We start from the raw sequence: 27,698 nt of genomic DNA, 5'->3' as shown, positions 1-27,698 counted from the left end.
ATGGTGGGCAGCACTGGAGGTGAGCTGCTCAGACCACCCTCAGAGAACACTTGCAGGACAATTAGCTGTGAGGGGGGCAGATAGCAGACAACCTCCAGCTATCTTGCTTTTGGGATCTGCGGCCCATTCTAGATGAGGCCGTGCTCTCCTGGGCAGCTCACGCAGTGACTGAACATGCCAGCATGCTGGCGTCTGCCTATTCCTTCTCCGCACGAGCAGTCGTTGTACTGGGACCTCCAGTGGTTGCATTGAGTCCTTCACGAAGCTACAGCGTAGTCTGAGAGTCTTCCTACCCAATCTTTCTTTATAACTACACGCCTTTCACAGGTCTCACAACAGCATTGTTCTTTATCCATTCATACTCGTATTCTCTTCATCTTTCAGAGGTGTTGCCTCAATACATCTCTTGCACTTTGTCTTTGTCTTGACATCTGCATCCTGGAGCAACCAGACTGAAACACATGGCTTTTACCTGCCCTAATTTAGTGAACATGAGGAATTTGTTTGATTTTTCTCTGCTGTTAAAACTCATTTTCTTTTCTTATTTGAGACTCAGAGAGACAGAGAGACAGATGGACCAACAAACAGACTGACAGATAGCTCCCACCCACGAATTTACTCTCTAAATGCCTGCAGTGACTCAGCCTGCGTGAGAACAAAGTCAGAGGCTCAGTTGGGGTCTTTCACACGGGTGGCAGGGACCCAATCACGTAAGGCATCATCTGATGTCTCTCACATTAGCAGGAAGCTGGAATCAGAAGCCAGAACCAGGACTTGAACCCAGGTCCTCTGATATGGAATATGGACATTTTAATCACTAGGACAAATGCCCACCACTCACTGCTGACTTTTAATTCTTATGGAAGTAATTCATGCATAAAGTTCTAATGGGGTTGGTGTTGGGGGGGTTAAGTCATCACGTGGGGTACCTGTATCCCGAATCAATGTATTTAATTTAAGTCCTATCTGGTTCTCCTACCCAGCTTCCTGCTAATGCTCATCCCGGTAGGCAACAGATGGTGACTTGAGCCACATACATGGGAGAGCTATCTGGATTTCCTGGCTCTTGACTTTGGCCTGTGCCACCCCTGACTTTTGTGGGCATTTGGGAATTGAATCAACACATGGAAAATCTCTGGAAAAAATCTCTCTCTCTCTTTTTCTGTTTCTCTCTACCTCTGTGCCATTCTGCTTTTAAAAAAATCAAAAGTGCCCACATAATTGGCCATGGAGTGGAGGGGAGGCGTTTGGCACAGTGTCAAGACACTGCCTGGGACACCCTCATCCCATTTGGAGTATCTGGGTTCGATTCACAGCTCCACTTCTAATTTCAGCTTCCTGCTAATGTAAACCCCAAGACACAGCAGGTAATGGCCCAAGTTCGTGGATCCTTGCCACCCACGTGGGAGACCCAGATTGAGTTCAGGGCTCCTGACTTTAGTCTGGCATAGACTCAGCTGCCACAGGCATTTGAGGTGTGAACCAAGCAGATAGAAGATCTCTCTCTCTCTCTCTCTCTCTCTCTTTCTCCCCCCCCAACTTCTGCTTTTCAAATTAAAATAAATAAAAATTGAAAAAGCTCAAATAATCAACCATTTTACTGGAGAACCTCCTCAATTTCCTTAAGAGGCAATAACAGGAGATAAAGTTCTCAGTTCCTATATTCTGGAAAATTTTATTTTGATGTTACATTTAATTATTAGCATCCCTGACTACAGAATAATGTACAAACTCATTTATTTTCCTAGAAACTTGATCAGTTTCTTTTTGCGATTTATCAGAAAATTTAATGATGATTTGAAACTTAGTTCTTTGTAAAATAAATAAGTAAATGGATAAAAATAAAATAAAAATAAATAAATAATTGGAATATATTTTATGTGTACTTCATTTAAAATGTTTATTGGAATATGTCCAGGTTCCAGACTCTTTTTGTGAATGCTGCTAAGCGCTTGGTGAACATGTTTGTTCTTAACACTTATTCATTCGCAGCTATCTTCAACCCTGAGAAATTTTCTTCTGTTATTTCTTTGATTATTTCTTTGATTATTTCCACCACTTCACTGCTATTCGTCTCTTTATTTAATTTATATTGTAAGGATTTTGAGCTCCTAGATTGGTATCTATCTGTATTTCTCTGGCATTTTTGCAAATCTTTTCAAATTTTGCATATTTCCTCAACTTTTTTTAACCTTTTTGAATGTGTATATCTAGTTTCAAAAATTCTGTCACCAAAAGATTTTTTGGTTTCATAGATGCAATAGTATATCTAAATGGATTATAGAGGCAACAGGTAAGCCAGGTTTGAAATATGTACTTTTTATTATTAAAAATTAGACTTGTGGTTTCCCATAACTTTGTTAAAACTCTTGCTTAGATAACCTTTGAGATTTGAAGCCTGATAGCATCTACTTAACATTAAATATTCAGGATGGGTGTTAGGCACAGCAGTTTAGATGCCACTGGTATGCTCTATCCAAGTGCTTGGGTGTGTGTCTCAGCTCTGTTTCTAATATCAACTTCTTGCTAATGCTCACCCTGGGAGGCAGTGATAATGGTTCTAGTACTTGGGTCCCTGCCACCCTTGTGGGAAACCAGATGGAGTTCCAGACTCCTGCCTTCAGTCTGAACCAGTTGCAGCTACTGCACATATTTGGGGAAAAAAAGATGGAATATATCTGTCTGTATTTTTGTCTCTGTCTCTATCACTATTTCTCTGCATTTCAAATAAAAATTGAAATTAAACATTCAGCTCTTTTTTTAACTCCTCTAACTTGGATTTTGTTTGCTGCTTAAGTTTATTTTTTCTCCCTCATGTCTATAACTCCTGTGCATACAAATCTACTTACATTTTAATAACCGAAGATAATATTTCCTCCAAAAAATTCACCCACACAGGGCTCATTTTTCCATGAATGATTAATGATGATAATTTATACAGAATCTTCTACTGAAAAGCACATTAGATAACAGCATTGCCAGTACCTCCTCCTCATATCTCATTACACTGGAGAGCAATGCTGGAAACAAATGCCGCTACTTTAACCAGTTGCAAATCATCAAAGTTGCGTCTAGGAAGGAACTGGATAGATAAAAAGAAAGTATTTTAATAGGTGCACATGATGACCACAGTATCTCTATCCACAGGGATAATATTAAAACTTCTCATTCCAGAAACACCCAGCTGGATTCAGATTCCAAACCAACTGAATACTCTCAGGGAAAACTACTTGGCTTTCTCAGAGCCTGTTTCCCCACAGGGCTAGGATGAGGTTTGATGAATATAATGCACATGAAGTGATTACTCCATTGTAAGCATTAGGCAGTAGTAACCATTACGGTTTGTGAATAGATCAGCAACTGTCAAAGTGAAATCATGGTATTTTCCTCAAAAAGTTTGCGACCTTTTCTTTCTTGTTACCTAATGAAGGAGGGTAGGGAATGGGCAGAGCTCTCCTCTAGAGAGTGCAGTTCTCAGACTTAATAGTCAGAACTGAGTTCAGGTGGGGAACCCATTCAGCATACTAGGTACACGTGCACTAGGAGAGGAGACCCCTCCGACTGACGGCTTCTGAGGGAAACAGGTAAAATTGTGGCCACTAATAGTGTCTTTCCAGTCCCATGGCTAAAATTCTGAGTTTCCATAAGAAACACAGGAGATGGTAAAAAAAAAATCTATGGCAGTCTTGGGGAGGGCTGGCTAGAGTGAGAGAGGAAGGCCCAGGTCTATTTGGAAGTTATGCAAATCAAAATTCTGCACACCACTTGGAATTACCACAATATACTACTTCCTTGTTATGGGCTTAGTCCAACAGTAGACTCAGTAGATTCAGCAAACACTATCTCGGTCTCTTATATGTTTTATACCCAACCTCTTCCAGATTTTCCTATTTACTACTATTCTGATGCTCATTAGCATTTCCGTCAAAGAAACAAAATGGGAGAGAAAAATGTGCAACTTAATTCCCAGTAATAACATGGGTTAATGGGTTTGGCAGAGAGAAAAGGTAACTAGTCAGACTACATGGTTTTAAAAGTTTTGCATCTATTTCAAGGCATGTCCAGACGCTCACAATGAAAGAAGATTAAAATGAACCATTACAATTTTATTCTGCTCTCAAAGTTTTAGCCTCTGTTATTCTGAACTCATTGTGATGGCTCTCTTGTTTACTAATTTAGCTAACAGTCAGGGTTCCTTGAGATTTGGAAACAGCCGAATCTCAATTCCGATTCTAGCTCCCTGCATTCAGTGTAGAGCTGGCAGAGTAGGTGGTGGCCGCCCTTGGTGCCTGGAATCTCGGGATCTCTCTGTGGGAGGCTGAGGGGGGTGTGAAGCTGCAGGATTGGGACCTGAACTCCGCTTGGATGGTGAGGGAAGGAGCCTATTAGTGTATCACAAAGCTCCTTCCTTCCTGGTAGGAGTTGCTGCTTGGGGCCAGCAGGTGCTTAATGCTGTTAAATTTATGAGTAGTGAAAGCTGTTGGATTTCTTAACATCTGGGTAACATAAATTATCAGAATTTTTTTTGGCCCGATGTAGCTGGAAAGTGATTTTGAAATCCATGGAAAGCCATTAAGTAACCTTTACTGGAATGTGTTTATTTCTGAACATTTACCTCTGTGACTGTAAGTTGTCCCTAGATGAGCTGACGGACCCTTGTCAGGCAGGGAGCCACAGGGTCAGGAAAAGCTAAGTCACAGCAATCCCACCCACCTCGCGATCCCTGGTGAGACACAGAAACACCTCTAATTGATACAGTTACAGTTTTCCTTTCTAAAAATTTTTCTTGCTCAGAATTACCAACAAGGTGAGTGCAGAACCAAAGCATCAATTTGTAAATGAGTTACAGAGGTTATTTTTCATTTTAAACTAAATATGATGCTGAGAGCTGCTCCCTTACCTGCCTTTCTTTCTTTTCTCTCTGTTCTTTCATCATAGTAGGTAATTGAGTTTATGACCTGTCATGCAGAATTTTAAAAGTAAAATAAAACAGAGAGAAAGGAATTGGCTTTCCTTCACAGTAACAAGCTTTCTGCGTAATGTTATCCATTTGTGTTGCCTTTGCCCGTTTGTGTTTTTCTATAGGACCGCCAAGTGCAAAGAGGCATTTCTTAAACTTTTAACCACTGTTGATTTTAAATGGTACTGTCTATGAAAAGTTATCACCCTAGTACTTCCATGTGGCAAAGGGGAACTTTGGCGCTTGAAGTGAAAATGTTGAAAGGTTATTTCCCTACCCATATTTTACTTTCTAGCAGAAATTGAAGTAGTATGCAATATTGGCCGAAAAGATTGCTATTTTTCATACTCCTGATATTGGTTGCCTACTTGAGACTGGATTTAATGGATGATAAAGAAAAAACACAGAACACAAAATACACTAGGGTGTTTTTACATGACGTGGTGGAGAGAGTAATAGATTTATGAGAACTCTTGGGTTCAATCCCAGTTTCCACTCTGGTTATGCTGTGACCCTGGGCAAAGTATATAAACAGCCAGAGTCAAAGTCTCTCTTCCTTAGAGTAGTACTTGTGGTGGATATTGTAGATGGCAGCCCAACAAGCATTGAGTCCTTACCCTAGTGATAAATAGTAATACAATTTGAGGATCTGACATAAGGATTGAGAGGATTGATTGTCCTATGAGTTGTCCCAACTGTTTGTTGGTAAATTTTTATATGCCATATTCTGTTATATGCATAATGGTATAACATTATAACATCTATTATAATATGTATATTCTTAGAACAATAATCTAATATATATATGTCATGTATGTGGTATATATAGTACATGTTTATATATAGATCATATATATATATGTCTTAAGGCATTAGATTCACAATCAAGCAAACCCAATAAAATAGATACACCTGGGCTATTGTATATAATATTTTGTAGTTCCCAAGAAAGAATGCAATCAGCGCAAAAATATGTTTAAGTAATATTTTGCCTGACCTTGAAACTTCAGCTCTTCCAGATTTTCCATGTTCACTACTTGAGAAAATATGCAACTTCAAAGGTGTGTGTTTTTAGCACAATACTTGCTCATAAACATATGGATGGTGGCTCCAAATTGTACTCATTTAAAGGAATATTTTAGGATGTTTTCATAAGAGAAAAACAAAACCCAAGGCCTTCAGATAAGATCTATAATAATGCTTCACGACTGAAGATGGTTTTCTTGGGGTTTTTCCTCCTTGAAAAAAAAAAGAACAATAATGCGCCAGAGACCCCAAAGGGAAATATATTGTTAATGGAAAAAATTGCCTTCATTCACTCTTTCTATTTAAGGGAGCTCTTGCTGGCAGGTTGTAATGAAAACATAACGGTCTGAACAAAACTGATCGGGGGGAAGCAGGCAGGGGAAAGGAACCCAGAAAGTGTAGCTTCTCCACCAGCTGCGGGCACCAGTGGGGTGACTCATGGGAAAGGCACCCAGAGGACCCAACTTCTCCACCCTCTCTGGGGTCCCTACTCCATGATCAACTGAAAAATAACAAAATCCAGGCTTTTCAGACTTCAAGATTTTTTCACATAATTTAGTTTAAATAGTGCTTACTTCTAAAAATATCTCATGTGTGAAATCATTTCTTCATGGCGGTTGATCTAATGGATTGAAAGTTCTGGAAAAGTAACACCAAAAGACGAGTTTTATGGAAACAGGAACATCACCTAAAATACTTCCTATTGTTTCTTATTTTTTTTTAAAGATTTGTTTTATTTATTTGAAAGACAGAGTTACAGAGTGAGGTAAAGACAGAGAGAGAGAGGTCTTCCATCCACTTGGTTCACTCCCCATTTGGCTGCAAAGGCCGGAGCTGTGCCGATCCAAAGCCAGGAGCCAGGAGCCAGGAGCTTCTTCCAGGTCTCCCATGTGGGTGCAGGGCCCAAGGACTTGAGCCATCTTCTACCGCCTTCCCAGGCCATAGCAGAGAGCTGGATCGGAAGAGGAGCAGCCTGGACTAGAACTGGAGCCCATATGGGATGCTGGCGCTTCAGGCCTGGGCATTAACCCACTGTGCCACAGCGCCAGCCCTGGTATTGTTTCTTATTAAAACAAACACTTTTTACCTTCATGAAATTATGTTAGTGACAACTCTTTAGAAATAATGAAGAGTAGATTCTTGTGTGACTTAGTAAGTAATATTTTATTGGCTCATTTAGAGTATAGGGTAGAGTTTTTTGAAGGGAAGAAACAAATTAGTCTCAGAAAGAAACCCAGACAGACTTAATAATTAAATAAAGGATGCTCAGTGTCAACTGCTACAGAGCATACATCTCAGAGGAAGAAGTGAATAATCTCTCAGACCATCTGTCTTGGCCTTTTTCATAACCTTTGGGAACGCATTTTGGGGAAAGTAATCAGAAAGCTTTCCAGAATGGTAAATTGTTCCCATAGTCCCATGGAACCTGCTTTGTGCATCCTGCACTTCACATCTCTCTAGGAGGCTGTGCAGTGTGGTGTGCACACCAGATCCTGCACATGGGGCAGGAGGAAGACAGTGCCAGTGGAGCCTGGTTTACCCTCTCCTACTACTGCCTACCTATGCCTGACACTCTTCATGACTGCATTTTGCCACATAATTTGTAAAACAGTTTCATTAAGCTTGACTCCTAATGAAATGCCATCTAAAGTAGTAGTACAAACCAATTACTTGGTCTTACAGCTAAGCCGCCAGTTGGGATACTCACAACCCGCTCCCACATTGCATGCTAGGTTTCAAGTCCCCGCTCTACTCCCACTTTCAGCTTCCTACTAATATGTACCCTGGAAGGCAGCAGGTGGTGGCTCAATTACTTGGGTCTCTGCCACCCATGTAGGAAACATGGATTGAATTCCTGGCTTCTGTTGTTTGCCTGTCTCAGCCTCTGTTGTTGTGGGCATTTGGGAGTTTTCTGTTTTTCTCTCTTGATCTAATAAAATAAATAAAGTAATATAAAATTGTCCTAAATGTTTAATTTCCATGAATAGATTGTTATGACTGTACCTCATCTAAAGCACATTTGTATTCTATTTTAAAGAAGTTTTGTCTTCTCTTGGAGTCTTTCTGAAATAGACTAGTACCAAAGACTTGATTTGAGAACCACAGGCAGTACCAGTAGAGCTCAGGGAGACTGATGGGGGAAAGGGAACTCATCCAATAACTGGTGCTGTGGAGACTTGGGTTTATTTCAGTGGGAAACTGAAAATCAGTGCAAGACACACCTGAGAGTCATCCCACCTGAGGGATGTGGCATTTTATACCAGCTCCTGCAATTATCCATTGAGAGGTACATTCCTGGGTGCTAACTCTTCTGCACATCCAACCTACTGTACATAGGCACAATGGCACCAAGAGGGTCTACTTGAGTAAGACAGGATTCTCTAGAAATTATCAAATAGCAGTGAAATCTTAAAAATTAAATTGTTGCAGTCAAATAATGAGAAAACGGAAAATTAACAAGAACTACTAGCAGCAATAATAATGATCTAACAACACACATGGAATATTTAGGTGAAAGGATGAAGAGGGTTGCTGTCTTTATAAAAATTTCTGTATTTTTTTCAAATGTTACACTTTAAGTTATTTAGGTGTAAAAGTTACTAAAATATGAAAACATTATTTTTGAATGTTACTTATTGTATTATTACATGAGTTTCTTGTAAGGAATACTTGCAATATTGAATCAACTTAGGCCATGAGGAGGTTAGAAGTTTTATCTCGTGTGCATGCTTTGCAAATAACAGACAGAACAATAGAAACTACAGGTGAAAGTTCACAAAAGAATTGAATGAGTGGAAGATTCTCAGGAAATAAACATTTCTCTAGCTGGGATGAAGAAGCATTTCTTTTAAATTATTTTTACGGTATGCAGCAATTTTGCATTTAACATGATAACTATTACACTCACTGTAAATCTGTTGGTTTGTATTTTGTATTTCTTGTGGACTAAAAGGAAAGTATGTCTATGCAAAAGCTAAACAAACAAAAAAGAAAGAGAGAAAAGGGTCGGCACTGTGGCACAGTGGGTTAAAAGCACTGGCCTGAAGCGCCAGCATCCCATGTGGGCACCGGTTCTTGTCCCGGCTGCTCTTCTTCCAATCCAGCTCTCTGCTATGGCCTGGAACAGCAGTAGAAGATGGCCCAAGTGCTTGAGTCCCTGCACCCATGTGGGAGACCTGGAAGAAGCTCCTGGCTCCTGGCTATGGATTGGCACAGCTCTGGCCATTGGGGCCATCTGCGGAGTGAACCAGCGGATAGAAGACCTTTCTGTCTGTCTCTACCACTCTCTGTAACACTGTCTTTCAAATAAACAAAATAAATCTAGAAAGAACGAACGAACGAAAGAAAGGAAGAAGGAGGAAGGAAGGAGGGGGATGGAAGGAGGGAGGGAAGGAAGGAGAGAAATATGATTATCTTCTTAAATTGTACCTGTGAAATACAGGAAATAATAAAAATAAAGAAGAAGTACATGCAAAAAAAAAAAAGGCAAGAAACTATTTAGCTTAAAATTAGAAAAAAATACCCAACAACTTAAGGGAAAAATGATTTCTATCTGTTATCATTATATTTCAGTGGTATATGATATCTAAATTGCAGAAGATGGATAGCAAGAGAAATACATAAATGGGCCAGATTAAAATATGAGAGTATATTCTCTATAATACCACATCAGTAAGCTAATATTTTTATATTTGTTGTAGTCATAAGGAATTTAAACAATGCATTAATTTTTAAATTATATTCAGAAAATTCTATCAACCTAAGATTTATTTATAGACAAATATGAAAACTTATGAGGCTAGGATTTTTGTCTACTTAACTTTCCTAAACTGAAAATCAAATCTCATCCAGTTAAAAAATGAATATCAGGCCAGCGCTGCGGCTCAATAGGCTAATCCTTCGCCTAGTGGCGCCAGCACACCGGGTTCTAGTCCTGGGTGGGGCGCTGGATTCTGTCCCTGTTGCCCCTCTTCCAGGCCAGCTCTCTGCTGTGGCCCAGGAGTGCAGTGGAGGATGGCCCAAGTGCTTGGGCCCTGCACCCACATGGGAGACCAGGAGAAGCACCTGGCTCCTGGCTCCTGCCATCGGATCAGCGCGGTGCACCGGCTGCAGCGCGCCAGCTGCGGTGGCCATTGGAGGGTGAACCAACGACAAAGGAAGACCTTTCTCTCTGTCTCTCTCTCTCACTGTCCACTCTGCCTGTCAAAAAAAAAAAAATGAATATCAATTTGTATGGCCACCACAATTTACAAAGTTGACTAGCCTCAGTAAAGTAGCAAATAATGAACTCTCAAACTCACTGAAAAGGATTCACTTAATTTTATTTGCTTATTCTCTAAATCATTGCTACTAAAATAATGATAAGCAAAATGCATTCATTTCATTTTACATTTACAAATAAATGATCAAAAATTACCCATTGGTTTTCAAATGAAATAATACTGAATATATATTTCAGAGACTACAATAATTTATGCCAGTGATTTTGAATTAAACAAAAGCCATACTAATGGTATATTGGTTATTAATAGCCTAATACAAGAGCTTAAAACTTGTATTAACTCCTTTCAGAATGTTTTAGATACATTTGTTTAATGCCCAATTAAAACATTACATCTTTGTTTCTATCCTTAGGAACTTTTTTGTATATTTTCTGGGGTTTCATTGCCAATCATCAGAAAATGACAGCGGATCAGTTAATTATTCTCAGGAAAGCTAACTTCTATTACTAAGTTACAAAACTTCTGCTACATATTTTAAAATGTATTGATTTAAATTTCCTTTTAAAAGGGAAGATTGGAATGAGCAGAAACCTGGAAACAAGATTCCTTCTGTTTATATAGATATTCCTAAAATACAGTTACTGGGACATCAAAATACATTTTAAAATAAAATCTGCCTTTCATTTGCCTTTTGACTAAGACTACTCATTACTACCCCCAGGATCTTTCTCTGACATTCCCTAGTGAAAGGAACTCTCAACTTCCTCTGGATAGAGTGGTCACTCAGTGAAAGGATAGCATTCTGTAGCCTCTCTGACATCCAGATGTGCTCATGTCATATTTTGACTACTGACACATAAAACAATATATTGTTCCCAGCTTTATAAAACATCCTCAATGATAAAAAAATCATATCCCTTTATCTTTCCTCTTTCTTCTTGAAAGCTTGGTTAAACATATTCTGTCTAGGGGTGGGCATTTGACATAGTGGTTAAGATGCCGAAATGCCTGGGTTAGAATCCCAGTTCCTCTCCCAATTTCAGCTTCCTGCTAATGCAGACCTTGGGAAGAAGTGGGTGGTGGTCTGGTAGTTGGTTCCTGCTGCCTATGTAGGAAACCCAGGTTGAGTTTCTGGTTCCTGTCCTTGGCTTGGCCTAGCCCCAGCCATTGTGGTCTTCTGGGGAGTGAACAAGAAGATGGGATATCCCTCTCTCTCCTTTCCCCTATCCGTCTCTTTCAAATAAATGGTTTTTAAAAAAATTATGTGTTACCCAGTAACCATCTTGGGCAAGAAATGTCATCATGAGGACAGCAGAGTCACAGATACAAGGAGATGTATTTTCTGTGTTTGTTTTGGAGCTGTCTGTCCCTCTAGTCCTGTGCTATCTGCTGGAAAACTTATTTTTTCATGAAATATATAGGAACCCCTATCTTGAGTAAGATATTGCTTCTGTTTATCTTTCCCAATTTTATTTCATTTAGCCAAACCTAACCCTAAGAGACACACAGCTCCAGTGCTGTTATGCTACTACTTTATCAGAAAATTTGAAAGAAAAAAATTTACAAATTTTGTTGTTTTAAGTCACAGAAGACCAACCACAATAGAAGATCTTAGAAGATCAAGATTTGGAGACATTTCAAATACTACTTTTACAAAGTTATTCTTTTATGGCATAGGGACAACATTCTCCTTTTAAATAGCTGTTGGTCAGAGTTCACTTCCACTGTTCATCTGCGTAACCATCATGTATCTTATGCACTTTCCTTTAATTTTCACTATACCTATTACACTTGGAATCCTCTCACTCCAAATTCCTTGGCTACATAATACAAATAATGAGAATGAAAATTTTCCAGTGAGATAACCATCAACATCAGAAGATTTTTGACTTGCAAACATGCATCAAACACATTTTGAGATCCGACAGTTTTTAAAATCTAATTTACGAAGGCTGTTTTTGATTTTGAAATAATTATAGTCAAATATGTATTTATTCTTGCCCAATACATTTTTTTTTGACAGGCAGAGTGGACAGTGAGAGAGAGAGACTCACTAGGCTAATCCTCCGCCTTGCGGCGCCAGCACACCAGGTTCTAGTCCTGGTCGGGGCGCCGGATGCTGTCCCGGTTGCTCCTCTTCCAGGCCAGCTCTCTGCTGTGGCCAGGGAGTGCAGTGGAGGATGGCCCAAGTGCTTGGGCCCTGCACCCCATGGGAGACCAGGAGAAGTACCTGGCTCCTGCCATTGGATCAGCGCCGTGCGCCGGCCCACAGCGCGCCGGCCGTGGCGGCCATTGGAGGGTGAACCAACGGCAAAGGAAGACCTTTCTCTCTGTTTCTCTCTCTCACTGTCCACTCTGCCTCTCAAAAAAAAAAAAAATGACCATTCTTGCCATAAAATCTATTGCTGTCATTTATCTTTAAAGTTTCATCGATTTAGTAATAAGAATTTGCCAATCACTTTTTCATCTTTCTTGTGAAGGGCTACTTTTCCAACAGAAATATTCTCTCAGATGCATTGACTGGTTCAGATATCATTGTCAGGTGCCACAGTTATTATCTACTTCAGTAATAAACCTTAACTTTAGTGTGGGTTGAATTAAACTGCTTATTTCATTTGCTGGGTGGCACCAGAATGTGCTCCCCAGGGCTCTGAGCCCGCTGGGTCAGAGCAGTGTTGCGGTGTCTTCTTGCGGCCAGGTACAGTGTGGTTATTCAGCTTATCCACAACACACTTGCCTGGACTCCCCATCCCTGCACCCCGTCACTCTAGCATAGTGCCCCCTTTGCTGTTAGCCTAGGTCTCCCTCTTGGGGAGCTTACCACCAGGTGTAAACATGGAGGAGGGCAGCCCCTGACATCTCATCTCTGCTTCTCCTTCACTTTTGATGTCCTTCTTCTGCCTGACCCTGAAGGGGCTGCCCTCCAGCCCTACAAGTCTGCACTGGCTTATGCATCACTCTCTATGCTAATGTCCCAAATCCCTGGAAAAGGGATGATCCAGCTCCCAGTGGAGCAGCAAGGATGGCCTGCTCAGCAGCGTTCCCTACTCACCTGCTCCAGTAAGTGGGCCCTGGCTCTTCCCTGGAGCTTTAACATTGCATGCACTTCTTTTCCAATCGCTATTTCTGTCCTCTTATCTAAAGTCACTCATGCAATTTAAAGCTGCAAAGAAAGCTTGGTGATCATGGGACTCCAAGCCCCTTTACGCTGCTCTCCAAGGAGCCATGGACGATGTTGCAGGGACCAGTGAGGAGAGAAGGGAAAAGCTGCTGACTGGCTCCTATCATCTGACTCTGCTTCTTCCATAGAAGTTTGTGTCTAAGTCTACATCATGGCCATTCTCACAAGATTTTAGCAGAACAGAGGGTTCCTTGGTCAAAGAAATTTCGGAGGAAGGGTGTGGGACCACAGCTCTTACCCAGAGACCAGGTCCTCTGCTCCCCTCTTCACACATGGAACCGAATGTAAGAAAAAGGAGATGAACAGAGAGGAGACAGAATATGAACTTGCAGCCAGACCAAATTTATCCCAAGAAAATAAATCTGTAGTGGTAGGTGACCAACTGCCAGTGTGCAGACTGAACATGTGGCAGAAGACCCAGACTCCAGCGGGCTGGGTCTTTTTGTATCTTAGGTGGTGTGGGGTGGGGGTGTGGGGCAGTAGGTGGATGTGAGCTTCTCCATCCTGGTCCTTCAAGTTTGGCCCACTGGCTTCCAAACCTGGGGAAGAATGCAGGGGGTGGAGTGGGGAACAATACAGGTGTGAGACTGAACTGGTGTCTTGAAAGAAGGCGGGGTAACAAGAACCTAAAATAGCTGAGGCATACCTCCTCATTCCAACAGTTTATACTAAAAACTCATCCAAGTTTATGAGCAAAAATATCAGTACTTAGCCCCCTATACATGTTGCTAACCTGGATGACTGTGGTAATATGGAATGCTTCTGGCCGATATTCTCTTTTTCCTTCTCCAGGTCTCTGTTAAAATGTACCTTCCTAGAGAAGATTCAGCTAAACACAATCTTCCTGTCTCCTTGTTCCCACACCAGATACTTTGTATCACTTCACTCTCCTTGTATCCACTACTTGCACTCACTGCAATTTACAGACACTTATTTTTCCATTTACTAGTTTGTTGTCACTCTGATGCATTTATTTTCAAAGTCTTTCTTTCACACTAACTGACTCAGAGTGGCGTTCAGTAATACTGTTGATGAAGTAATTGGAAAAATAAGTGAATTTGTAATGGTACAAATGTCTAGTGCCCCACATGTTAAAGAAAATATACACATCTCAGTGTAGAGCTCAAGTAACTTAAACCATTATAACCTCATTATTCTAGGAAGTTGGCACAGACAGTTCAACACTGTCTTCAAATTATCTAATCAAGTATTCTAAATTCACAAGTTGTAATTAGGTAGACTGTAGTGAAAATCCAAATAAAATAGCCTGCCACACATATCAAGGAAAATAAAACTTGGATATATTAACAAATTCAAGGAAATGCTGACAACACACAGTATTTTTTCTTGAATATTTCAATAATCATATCTGTAATAAAATAAGCCAAGATTCTTTACCAACTAAGATATATTCAGACTATATATGATGGGGCATAGATAAGTTAATACAATAAAATACAATCCAGCTTGATATAAAGGTTAGAATGGTTGATATATGAATGTGACAAGACACCATTATTGGAAATTGAGTTTCTTAAAATTAAAACAAAAAGGTTTGGGAGATTAGCAATATTTGTAGTCAATAGTAAGCAGATAAAAGTTTCATAATGACATATTAGCCAAGAATTTTATTTTTCTAAGTGACCAATGCATCATGTAGTAAAAAATTATTTTTTATGATTAACTATTGCAGGAACATTTTATCTGAAATCATTCACTATTATTTAATATAGAAACCCCTCTGATACTATAACAAATTGATGACAATGACGGGTGCTTTGAAAGATTCTTTTTAATATGTGGCATAAAAGTCTATCTTGGTTCATACTTAAAAACTGAATTAAAAAAGTATATTTGAACACTTTCATATGGCTTTAATAATAATTAACATTTATTTGTGCTCTTACAGTTATAATTTCAATTGACTCTTTGTTTAACTTTTGAAATTTCCCAATTGTTTTCAGCTCCATGACATACCACGGCTGTTATTTTGGAGAAAAGTATCCTAACTTGTGTTAAAATAAAATCTCTTAAGACAATGAAGACTTTTGGTTTTACCTGACAAAAAGTATATGGATTTGAAGAAAGCAGGGACAAAGAAAATTCCTGTTGGAGGTAGGTGTCCTTGGTATAAACATATGAGCGAAGCTCACAGGTAGAGATTAGTGCATTCCTTGTGTGTGATTTTTGTGTTATGCTGCACTTGGGGATGTGTGCATCCCATATCAGAGTGCCAGTTAGAGCTCCAGCAATTCCACTGCCCATCCAACTTCCTGCAGATGCATTCTGGGAAGTACCAGATAGTGGCTTAAGTACTTGGATGGCTGCCACCCATGTGGGAGATCTGGATTGGGTTCTTAGCTCCCAGATTCAGCCTGGCTCAGCCCCAGCTTTTGTAGGCATTTGGATTTGGGGAGTGAACCAGCTGATGCAGGATCTCTCTCTCTCTCTCTCTCTCTCTGCCTTTCAAGTAGATGGAAATAAATAAACATTTTTAAAAAAGAAAATAAGAGTAAATGATGAACACAACACAGAAAGATGCAATTTCTTCTAAAACTAATATACAGGTTTGGGTCAAATATAACATAATCCTAGCAAGGCTTTTTAATATAAATAGTTCAGCTTATTTTAAAATCCACATGGAAAAGGAAATGATTTTAGAATAGTAAAAACAATTTTGAAAAAGAATAAAGTAAGAGGAATGTCTTCCTTATAGCTACAGTTATCAAGAGCGTGTGATCCTTAGGGAGAGACAAAATACAAGAAACAGAGCCACACAAATGTGTCCAACTAGATTATTTTGTATGGATGCAATAATAACTCAATGGTGGCAGATAGTCTGTCACCAAATAGTACTGGACCAATACAATGGATAGCCAGGGGCAAAAAATGAAAAGAAAAAGTTTAAAAAATAGGGGTGGGTTGAGAATTCCGGATTATGCTGTGGGGCTTGAGAGTACAGCCTGGAAAGATACCCCCTGCCCCCAGTTTGAAGACTTAGTCCAGGTTCTTGTCTTCCTGTGATACAACTGGGAGATGTAGCTAGAGGTGAACAGAAAACCATGGTTTATTTATTGAAAGGAGAAGAGATTATACACATGCAAGGTATGAGTGAGGGCAACCTCATGAAGAGAGTTATCTGCACTCCAGGTTGGCCAGCCCCTTTGTTGCGGGGAGAGGCGTGACCTAACTGAACATATAAAGGAGGAGGAGTTTGGGCAGGTTTCAGCATGAATGATGATCTCTGGGAGGCTTTCACAGTATTCCACGTGGAGCTCAGCTCACGCATGTTCATCAGGCATCCTCTTGCTTGACAGAGGAGACTCAGGGACATCATGGCAAAGAAGGTGTGCTGAGTTGGCAGGGAAGGGGGTGGAGGTTGTTTAAAGTGGTGCAGAGCTACAGCACAAAGAAGGCTGGAAGCCACTTAGCTCCTGTTCTTCAGTAACTTCTTGCCTAGTCCACATCAAAAGGAAGAAGTAGAAGGACCTTCTACCTAAAATATACATTTTATACAAAAATCAACTCAAAATGAGTGATAAACTTAAATGTAAAGCACAAATATAAAACTTTTAGAAGAAAAGGTGGGGGGTACTCCAGTACCTGGACGAGACAAAGAGGCCTTGTTCTCACAATTGGGTTTGTCAAACTATGAAGAGAATACAAACACAAGGTAAAATACAATTGTCACTACACGTGTGACAAATAAAACAGAGTGATAACACCATATGTTTGCAACTACGCAGAGAAATTAGATCCCTCACACATATTTAGCAGAATGGTACAATTCCTCTGAAAAATACTCTGAGAGATTTTTTTTTTAAAACTATAAATAGAATTGCACAAAATCACCCATTGTACTCTTGGTTGTTTACACTAGGGAAATAAAAAACTTATTTTCATGTAGAAACTTGAATGCGAATGTTTATAACAATACTATTTATAAAAATCCCAAACTAGAAACTACACAAATGTTTCTTTGGGTGGATGGGTAGGCAAACTGGTACATTCATACCATGGAATAATACTTAGTTTAAATTTTACAGCAATATTTTGATGACTAATTTGAAAATTTTGCCTGGTTTTGAAATTCAACTTGAAACTGAATGTGTTAATCTCAACTCCCTTTCTTTCCTATATGTCTTGCAAAATATTATAAATACGATGGAACTATGTTCCCTTGTTTACTGAATCAATATCTGACCAGTAAACCTTATCTAGAATTGCCTTCAGATAGAGTTACAAAGCTTGTATGGATATTGGCTCAATGCTGGAGAGATGAGATATCATATTTCCAATGTGGAAATCAACTTAGGATTTTTAATTTGTTATTAAAACACATACCCATCTCCCTCCCTCAAGCACATTTTTCAAAATTACTCTGCATCCAAATTATTTGATCCAACCAAATCTAGATTTGGGTAAGATGAGTTATACAGATAATTATCAAAAACGCATTTGTTTTGCATTCCAGTACCCACTTACATTCTAATGTCTTTTTGCAGACAGAGAAATCATAATTCTTTATTCCCATTTTGACATTATGATCCAAGCAAAGAATATTCATAAACTTTGTGGGTATGCTTCAAAGCATAACAGAACTCTCCAAATCCTTCTTTCACCAAAACCCCATAGTCTGCCTGGAATTCTCACTTGTTTACTTTATTCTTCCATGTGTTAAATCACAATGAGTGCTCACAGCGCATGTACACTCCTTAGAAGGGGAAGGATGGTATCATGAAAACGCTGCCGTACCACACTTCCTTCTGACCCTGGCTCTGCCACAGTTGAGTTACAAGGATTTGGGGGGAAAACATCATTTCATCAAATTTATTTTGTAACTGATAGGGAATAAGGGAGTTGTTTGCAAGTTATTGCTTTGAACAAGGAACCCTTTGTTCTGCTAAAATCTTATAAGAATGGCCATGAGGTAGATTTAGACACAAAACTTCTATGGAAGAAGCAGAGTCAGATGATAGGAGCCAGTACAGCAGCTTTTCCCTTCTCTCCTCACTGGTCCCTGCAACATCTTCCATGGCTCCTTGGAGAATAGTGTAAAGGGGCTTGGAGTCCCAAGATCACCAAGCTTTCTTTGCAGCTTGAAATTGCATGAGTGACTTTAGATAAGAGGACAGAAATAGCGATTGGAAAAGAAGTGCATGCAATGTTAAAGCTCCAGGGAAGAGCCAGGCCCACTTACTGGAGCAGGTGAGTAGGGAACGCTGCTGAGCAGGCCATCCTTGCTGCTCCACTGGCAGCTGGATCATCCCTTTTCCAGGGATTTGGGACATTAGCATAGAGAGTGATGCATAAGCCAGTGCAGCCTTGGAGGGCTGGAGGGCAGCCCCTTCAGGGTCAGGCAGAAGAAGGACAACAAAAGCGAAGGAGAAGCAGAGATGAGGAGATGTCAAGGGCTGCCCTCCTCCATGTTCTGCCCCTACCACCCTCATGGGCAGCTCAAATTGCGTTCCTGGCTTTAGGCTGGCCCAACCTTGACTGTTGTTGACATACAGGGACTGAACCCAGTGGATGAAAGATCTCTCTCTCTTTCTCTCCCCCACACACTTTCTCTCCCTTAAACAAATAAAATATATTTTAAAAATTTGATGATGGTTACCTTTCTCATCCACTACAGAAATCATAAGGGAATTTTTCTCAGATCTACCCCCATTAGAATCTCGTAGAGCTCCTGGAGATAAATTCATGAAAAAAAGATCCTATTCAGTTTTAAATATTAAACCTGCCCACTTTGATTTTCTAGCAATTCTCAAGTATTTCTATCAGTTCCTGGCTCTGGTAGCTTCTGCTCCTTATAGCTTGTGATTCTTTGTACCAACTTTGTCTGTAGTTTTACAGATAGTAGCTTGCCCTTGATCTCAATTCTCTAATAGAATTAATGAAAGTTGTTGATTTTTAGTTCTTTCAGCTTTTTTCTTATTATGAGGGCAGAAGTTAAAACTACCATGCTCTTTACACACCAGAGTAGAAACTGGAAGTTTCAATGAGTTTTGGAGGATGACTATCAAGAACTAGCACTTAGTACTATCTATCTACCTGGTCACTATTTTGAGAGAATTTTGTCATGTAGGAGTACATGATTCTGTGTGCCAGATTTCTTTTTCCTAAGACAAGGAATGTTGAACAGAAAATTTTGGAATCTTGTTTTAGTGCACAAATGGAAGAAAAATAATTCAATATATGAACAGTCAGTAGGAGCTCTATCCTATTATCAAGTTACCCTTGATAAATATTGAATGTGTATCCCTAATGGTCCTACAATTTCAGTTAGCAGCTTTCTTCTGAAGGTGTTGGAGCCTACCATGATGTTCCCAGCGCTAAAAGAATAAGAGGGAAGCTTTAGTTATGCCTTGCTTCAACAGTGACATCAACTGCATTTCCTTCTACCACTTGCTGGATTTTTAAGTCCAAGATTGAAAACACAATTGACTCCTCATTATCTTTTGATTTGCTTTTCACTCATTTCTGTTCTTCAGATTTTTGTCAGCTTAACCATTATTCTCATGCAAGCTTGACCTTAGACGTTAGCTGTCATTCTACCTTTGATGCTGGTAACTGTTCCTCACATTCAGTGATGGTACGTGGCTGTTTTCCAATTATTAACCCGTTAGCCAGTATCATGACCTAATCTAGCAATGACCCAGATCTGCTAAATATTTCTGATTAGAAATTTTGCTTTTATTATGCTACAAAGTCAAAGTGCCACAATTATTTTTATAATTGACCACTTCAAATTGTGAATATCCAATTTGCAGATGACAAAAATGCTTGTATAATGGTTGTTGAAATTCAAATTCAAAATTGTAATACATAAGAGCAACCATGTAAAGTAATATGAAATGTAATGGGGAGCGAAAATGTGTAAGAGGTCACGTAAGTTATTATTCCCCTTTCATTTACTGGCCTGAATTTTAGATTTGCTTATTGGAATCTGTTACATTGACTGTAGAACTAAATCACTAAAAGACCAATGTTTTCAATTTGCTCAGAGAAATTCTTTTGCCCATTTCATAACAAGTGCATTCTCGACACCATTGCTCAGGCATTATATCTGCTTTGTTTTCAATAGCTGGTGACATAATTGCATATTGAAGCCACTAAAGGCAAGGAATAGTTGAGTTGCAAATCTCAAGCTCTGTCCATTAACTATCCTTATCAAACTTCAGGGGATATTTGCAGTCACATTTCCAATACATTCCCCTATGTTGGTTCTGCTCATATCTGTCTCCAACATAAGGTAAAATTTAAAGTATACTGAAGTAACAATGCACAGTGATTAAGTATACAGAAAAGGCAGCCACTCTGAGCTCAAAACCTGGACTTATGTTGTAAATACCTCCTTGATCATCACATCTGCAAAAGAGGAACCTCCCTTATATATAAAACAAATTAATTCATGTATGACAAAGAAGTTGTCATATATTAATTAGAAATAACCCAATAAATATAAAAATATTATCTTTTATTGTTATTGTTCAAAGTTAGATATTATTGCATATGTCAAAGTTGGTATTTCTTTTTTTTTAAGATTTGTTTCTTGGAAATAAAGAGAGATGGAGAGAGGGCGAGATCTCTCATCCATTAGTTCATTCCCCCAAAATGGCTGCAACAGCCAGGGCCAAAGTTGGGAGCCCACAACTCCTTCTGGGTCTCCCAAGTGGGTGGCGGGGCCCAAGCACTTTTGCCATTCTCTGTTGCTTTCCCAGGCGCATTAGCATGGAGCTAGATTGGAAGTAGAGCAGCCAGGGCTCAAACTGGCATTCCAGTATGGGATGCCAGCATTGCAGTTGGCAACTTGGCTTATTGCATCACGGCACTGGCCCCAAACTCAGTGTTTCTGATGGCTTTTATTTACTTCGTGTTCTTTTCTTGTTCCCTTTCATCTACACCCTTTTTAATCCCTTCATTTCTTTTATTTGTGCTTTTCACAAAGGTTGAGTATGGGATTCTACTACTGAGGTAAGTCCACACATACTGCACATATCTCTAACTTCTGACATAGTAGTCCAGCTGTTGTTGATGTTGAGAGAAAGAGAGGAGAGAGAGAGAGAGAATTAGAGCATTTCATGGAAAATATAACATGGTTTTCCATTTACTGTGTGCTGAAGCCTGGGTCTCACCTCTATAGAACTGATAGGAGCTATTCCCAATTGTTGTGCTACAGCAACATTAATCTATTAAGAAGGCAAGTATATTGGGATCAAGGGAGTCCCAGGGTAAAACATGATCTCCACATCATCATCTGTTTTCTAATTAGGATTGCTTAGTGGCAATTTTTTCCCAATAATTTAGTTAAATTTCATTCCTAAACTATAAATATCCTCTGAAGGCACATGGGTGAAGTTAAATCAATAACTGCGTTATTATAAATTACTTCATAATTATATATTGATAAACAGAATAAGGTTATATGATATCCATTATCCATATTGCTTCATATCTCAGACAACTTAGTAGAAAATTGTTTTATTATTTTTAAAACAAAGCTTTATTGTGTATAAGGGACATTTCATAATTTTAAAGAAATGTAAACTCAGCATAGCATCTCTTCCCTAGTTTAGGTTAACATCTCATACAATTAGATATTAGGTTACATGTTGCCTTTTTAAATGTCCTTAGGAAATTCTATATGAAATTATTTAATGAATGATAAGGAAAAATGCTTTCTCTTCTGTGTTTTAAATGCTTATTCATTCTGAATTCTTTTTACCCCATAACCATCTGCTGGCCTTCACCCTAGAATGTCCTCTGTCTACTGACCTCCTTTTGATCTGTGATCTCCTCCTCTCATGTGCTGTTTCTCATGTGCTTACACCACTTGGGTTTCCTAGAATGTTCAGAACCATCTGATTTGAAGTTTGCTGTCCATTTTCAGGATAGGCATGCCCATTTTTGGCTGACAAAACATGATCAGTCTATGTACAGTTTCCTATTAGTTAATGTATCACTTGTCTCTCAACTCATGATAAGGTCATGGCTCAGAGATGTCTATGGTATGAGCCTGTTCCATCTATGTTGACATTGCACCTCTCCTGGGAAAAGACACTGGGAGGACAAGTGTACAGTGGAAAGAAGGCGTGATTTGGGAAGGACTGACGTCCTCGAATCCATTTTTAAAGAATTTCTGGATTCTTCCTCCTTATCCATGGAATTTTACCTCTTCTTTTATGAAATAGAGAGAATACTTCCTCTTTTCAGGTGTTGTGGTGTTTGAATGAGATATTTCATGACTAACCTTGGCGTTTAATACTTACCAGGTGCTCAATAAGTGGTAGAGAATTTGTGGATAAAAATAATGATTGTAAGTTCAGTGTGCAAATGAAATTACATTTCAGTTCCTGATCACATTGTTTGCATCACCAAGTTTTATCTTGAATTGTTGGTCGTCATTTCTGTGAGATGAATCTATGGTCTTAGATCTGAGAATTTTTCTTCTTCACCCATGGTAATTTGCCAGGAACATCAAGTAACGTTACCTGCCACCAATGATTGGAAACTTGCCACAGCAGGTGCTCCAGGTTGGACAATTTCCAAGCAGCAGAGATCTTCCATGAATCTGCTGTGTGAAATCCAGACTGATTTTTGAAATGATTCTTAAACAAGAGGCCTGGGGGCAGGCATTGCCCTGCAGTGGGTTAACCTGCTGCTTGGAACAGCCACATCTCCAATTGGAGTGCTGGTTCATGTCCCAGCTGCCATGCATCTGATCCAGCTCCCTACTAATATTCCTGAGAAGCTGCAGATGGTTGCTCAAGTACTTGGGTCCCTGCCACCTGCAGGGGAGTTCCTGGCTCCTGGCTTCAGCCTCGCCTATCCCTGGCTTTTGCAGCCCTCTGGGGAGTGAATCAGTGGATGGAAGCTCTCTCTCTCCATCTCCCTCTCTCTCTTTCTCTCTCTCTCTCTGCCTTTCTAAATGAATAAATAAATAAATAAACAAACAAACTTTTAGAAAAGTGTCCAATCTTGTAATTGTGGCACAGGGTCAGTAAGATGTTAGAGATTAGTTTAAGGAGCAGGTGGTAATCAAGGCCAGGTAATTCTCGAGTCAACCCAAGGTAGGAGTAATTGGAGTATACTGCAGCTGTCCAGTTACATGCACAGGCAAGTACTCTGGGGGAAATATTTGAGCAAAGTGCAGTGGCCATGTCTGGTTACACAGCAGATATTGAGACTGTGGAGCCACTCCAAACAACAGAAGTAGTAACCCAAGGTGATGACTTGCAGGCTCTTCTCATCCATGTTTTTGATCAGTGGCTTTATAAATTCAGTGCTAACGAATTCTCCATGCTCTAGGAAGTCAAAGTGCTTAATAATGAGCTAAGAAATTTCAAACACGGTCATTTGGACAGGACGGGGAGAAGAATTTTCATTGTTCAAGGATTCTCAGGCAACAGAAACCAAAGCAATAATGTGTTCACGAATACAGATCCATAATACAGAGAAGCCAGAGATTTCTGTGATCACTGACATTTAAGATACACAAACAGAAAGAGAGGAAGGGAGGGAGGGAGGGAGGGAGGGAGGAGTCTAACAAAAACAAAACCAAAAACCCCAGAGAGCTAAGGACATAGCCAAGAAACAAGAAAAGTTGAGTCCTGTGAGTAACTATCAACTTAAAGCAAAGAGCAGTAAGAGGTGAGCTCAAGGAGTAAGATTACCCTGACAACAAACAGCCTTAGCTTTCCTCTCAGATCAACAGCAAATTCTACCTCTTGGTATTGTTTTATTTGTACAATCAAAGGTGCACTTGAAAGTATCATTATGCTCCGAAAACTGTATCTATGAAATATATGAAAATTGTTTACTTTCTATAAATAAAAAAGGCAAAACATAATTAAACAGTTTCTCAAATGAAATGACTTTGCATCAATTTGTATTGAGGTCTGACACATGCAAGAACATTTGCATCTGAAATGAGTAAAAATGCAAAATGCAACTTGTTTTGTCACCAAAGGGCTACTTTATGATAATTTTGCAATAACTTATTAACTGTGCTATGCTGTTAAGAATGCCACGTAGAGGGCCGGCGCCATGGCTCAATAGGCTAATCCTCCACCTAGCGGCGCCGGCATACCGGTTTCTAGTCCTGGTCGGGGTGCCGGATTCTGTCCCGGTTGCTCCTCTTCCAGGCCAGCTCTCTGCTATGGCCCAGGAGTGTAGTGGAGGATGGCCCAAGTGCTTGGGCCCTGCACCCCATGGGAGACCAGGAGAAGCACCTGGCTCCTGCCTTCGGATCAGCGTGGTACACCAGCTGCAGCACTCCGGCCGCGGCGGCCATTGGAGAGTGAACCAACGGCAAAGGAAGACCTTTCTCTCTCTCTCTCTCTCTCTCTCTCACTGTCCACTCTGCCTGTAAAAAAAAAAAAAAAAAAAAGAATGCCACCTAGAACATGTCCAATGTAGACTAGGCAAGACATCTGATACTAGCAACTTAGCACATTCTGCAATGTGTGGGAAGAGATGCAAACCATTTTAGAGAGAACAATAAGGTCATGTTTCAAAACTATGGATTACATAACTCATTCATTCATTTTTTCACTCATACTCTTATTTAACAATTATTTGTTGAAGTCCCTCCTATGAGCAAGGCATCATTCAATCTCAAATTTTACAAGGAGGAAGAAAGAGTCTTACTTCTCACAGACGTTTTATTTTAATGAGGGAAAGTGATCAACAAGTAAACATAAGGAAAACATCAGGTTCAAATAATGCTGCCCCAATGAGCTATTTTTAACAGGAGAATTTCTGTGTTCAAGTCTAGTAGGGAATCACATTTCATCTTATATTATATTATATTTTTTAAAGATTATTAACATGTTAGAATTATGCATCCTACTTTTGTATGAAGTCACTTAGCTCTATAATATTAAAAAAAGAAAAAAATCCATACACTATCAAAAGGGTAGAGATGATCAGAGTGAAGCAAACTTGTAGAAGAAACTTCTTTATTGCCTTCCTGAGGTCAGCGCTGTGCAGGTCAGGAAGCAAACACCTTTCTTGTTCCCTGGCCGCATTCTACCCGTTTCATCACATGCACTTACTCAGGTCAGCCAACTGCGAACCCTTTTCCTTTGTCCTGGTTTTGCAAGAGGGCGCTTCTTTGTCCCTAGTCATCCGAGAGAAGGCAATTAGTCCTGACAACTGCTGTAAAGGGAAAACACGGCAGTGATCAACAGTCAACATTTATGCTTGGATTCCACACTGGGTTTCTGCCCCCATAGACTGCTAGGAACCAGTGAAAATATATTCTTTTATTTTATATATAGCAAGAAACATTTGTCACTTTATAAATGAGTGCCAAGCTAATTCTTAGAAAGAAACTGCTGTGATGTGGTCTGGCCCTGATCAGCGAAACTTGCCTTTCTTTTACATATTTGCTTACCATAATCAATAGGTTCGAGATCATTTAAAATATACACATTCTATTTGCTCTTCATGCTAGCCTGAGCTAAATGTCCCACATATGAGCAGTCTAGTTTTGAAATCACCACCAGTGATTTTTTTTTTTTTTGACAGGCAGAGTGGACAGTGAGAGAGAGAGACAGAGAGAAAGGTCTTCCTTTGCTGTTGGTTCACCCTTCAATGGCTGGTGCGGCCGGCGCGCTGTGGCCGGCGCACCGCGCTGATCCGATGGCAGGAGCCAGGTGCTTCTCCTGGTCTCCCATGGGGTGCAGGGCCCAAACACTTGGGCCATCCTCCACTGCACTCCCTGGCCACAGCAGAGAGCTGGCCTGGAAGAGGGGCAACCGGGACAGAATCCGGCACCCCGACCGGGACTAGAACCCGGTGTGCCGGCGCCGCTAGGCGGAGGATTAGCCTAGTGAGCCGCGGCGCCGGCCATACCACCAGTGATTTATAAACTACACAGATACTTGCATACACAGGAGGCAAAATCCAGTATTGATACCTGCAGGAGCCATTTATATGAATAAATAGATTCTTTAAAAAAATAAACTAATTTTTAAACACAATTGTCTCTTTAGGAACAGTGACACTAGTACAAATGATACTAGTACAAGAGATGCTGGTACAAGAGTGATACCAAGGCCACCGGTGCCGCGGCTCACTAGGCTAATCCTCCTCCTGCGGCGCCAGCACACAGGGTTCTAGTCCTGGTCATGGTGCTGGATTCTGTCCCGGTCGCTCCTCTTCCTGTTCAGCTCTCTGCTGTGGCCAGGGAGTGCAGTGGAGGATGGCCCAAGTGCTTGGGCCCTGCACCTGCATGGGAGACCAGGAGAAGCACCTGGCTCCTGGCTTCGGATCAGCGCAGCAAACCTGCCGCAGCATGCTGGCCACAGCAGCCATTGTGGGGTGAACCAAAGGAAAAAAGGAAGACCTTTCTCTCTCTCTCTCTCTCTCTCTCTCTCTCACTGTCCACTCTGCCTGTCCAAAAACAAACAAAAAAAAAAAAAAAAAAAAACAAGAGTGATACCAATACCACTCTGTTAAGTCTGTATTTTGAAAGTCACCTGAGAACTGGCAGCAATGGTTTGCAATCAACAAGCAGTGTCAAGGCGGGCATTGGCCAACATACACATGTTCTGTGACATCATATCATATTTACTTTGTCCTGGTAGTGAAAAGGTGTCTTAAGCGTGCATCACAGACTCCTTGTCATAAGCCAGGATTGGTGGAGAGTCCCAGACCACGGGATAGTAACAGAAAGCAGCTAGGGAGGTACAGAAATCGCACAGAGAGACTACATAAACCACCAGCCCTCCAACGCTGAGGAGCAAGGTGCTTCTGAAGATATGGAAGACACGGACAGGAGTTGGTTCCTGGACTGCTGTCTTGTTGGCCTCTGACCATAGTCCCCAGGCTTTTGTCTGAACATGTGGTCATTCAACACTCATTCAGTCTGACAGTCACCTCCTGGAAACAGATAAAACTGATTCATCCTCTATTCATCTGCATTTGTCCTTGGCCAGGCACAGTACTAAACACACAAACAAAATCTCGTCAAACTGGAATGATGAAATGAGTTGACTATTACAAACACAAAATTACTGTTTGCAATGAGGTCTCTTTTTTGTGAAGATAGATATTGTTTTTATTTATTGTGGTTCTAGCTATGTGTTACTCAAATATGTCACCATCTGGAGGAGCTCTCTGTCCAAGAAAATCAATCATAATGTCTGGACTGTTTTTAACATCAAATCTCACAATAGCAAATATTTCTCAAAAATTTTCACTATACGCTGTTGAGATACATTGTGTTATTATTTGAGTTTAAAGGCTATCCTTTTAATCAACACTAAATAATTATTTCCTCAAAAATTGCCAAATGCAT

The 27,698-nt window shown here is 40.1% G+C and overlaps 1 pseudogene; it reads left to right on the top strand.

The window, feature by feature from the left end:
* Window positions 1–23,882, top strand: LOC127493279 (protein archease pseudogene; annotated as a pseudogene).
* Window positions 23,883–27,698: the final 3,816 nt, after the last annotated feature.

The sequence above is a fragment of the Oryctolagus cuniculus genome, chromosome 5, assembly GCF_964237555.1.
Source record: "Oryctolagus cuniculus chromosome 5, mOryCun1.1, whole genome shotgun sequence".
Taxonomy (NCBI): Eukaryota; Metazoa; Chordata; class Mammalia; order Lagomorpha; family Leporidae; genus Oryctolagus; species Oryctolagus cuniculus.
The sequence above is the reverse complement of the archived record's forward strand: the minus strand, read 5'-3'. Positions and strand labels throughout refer to the sequence as shown.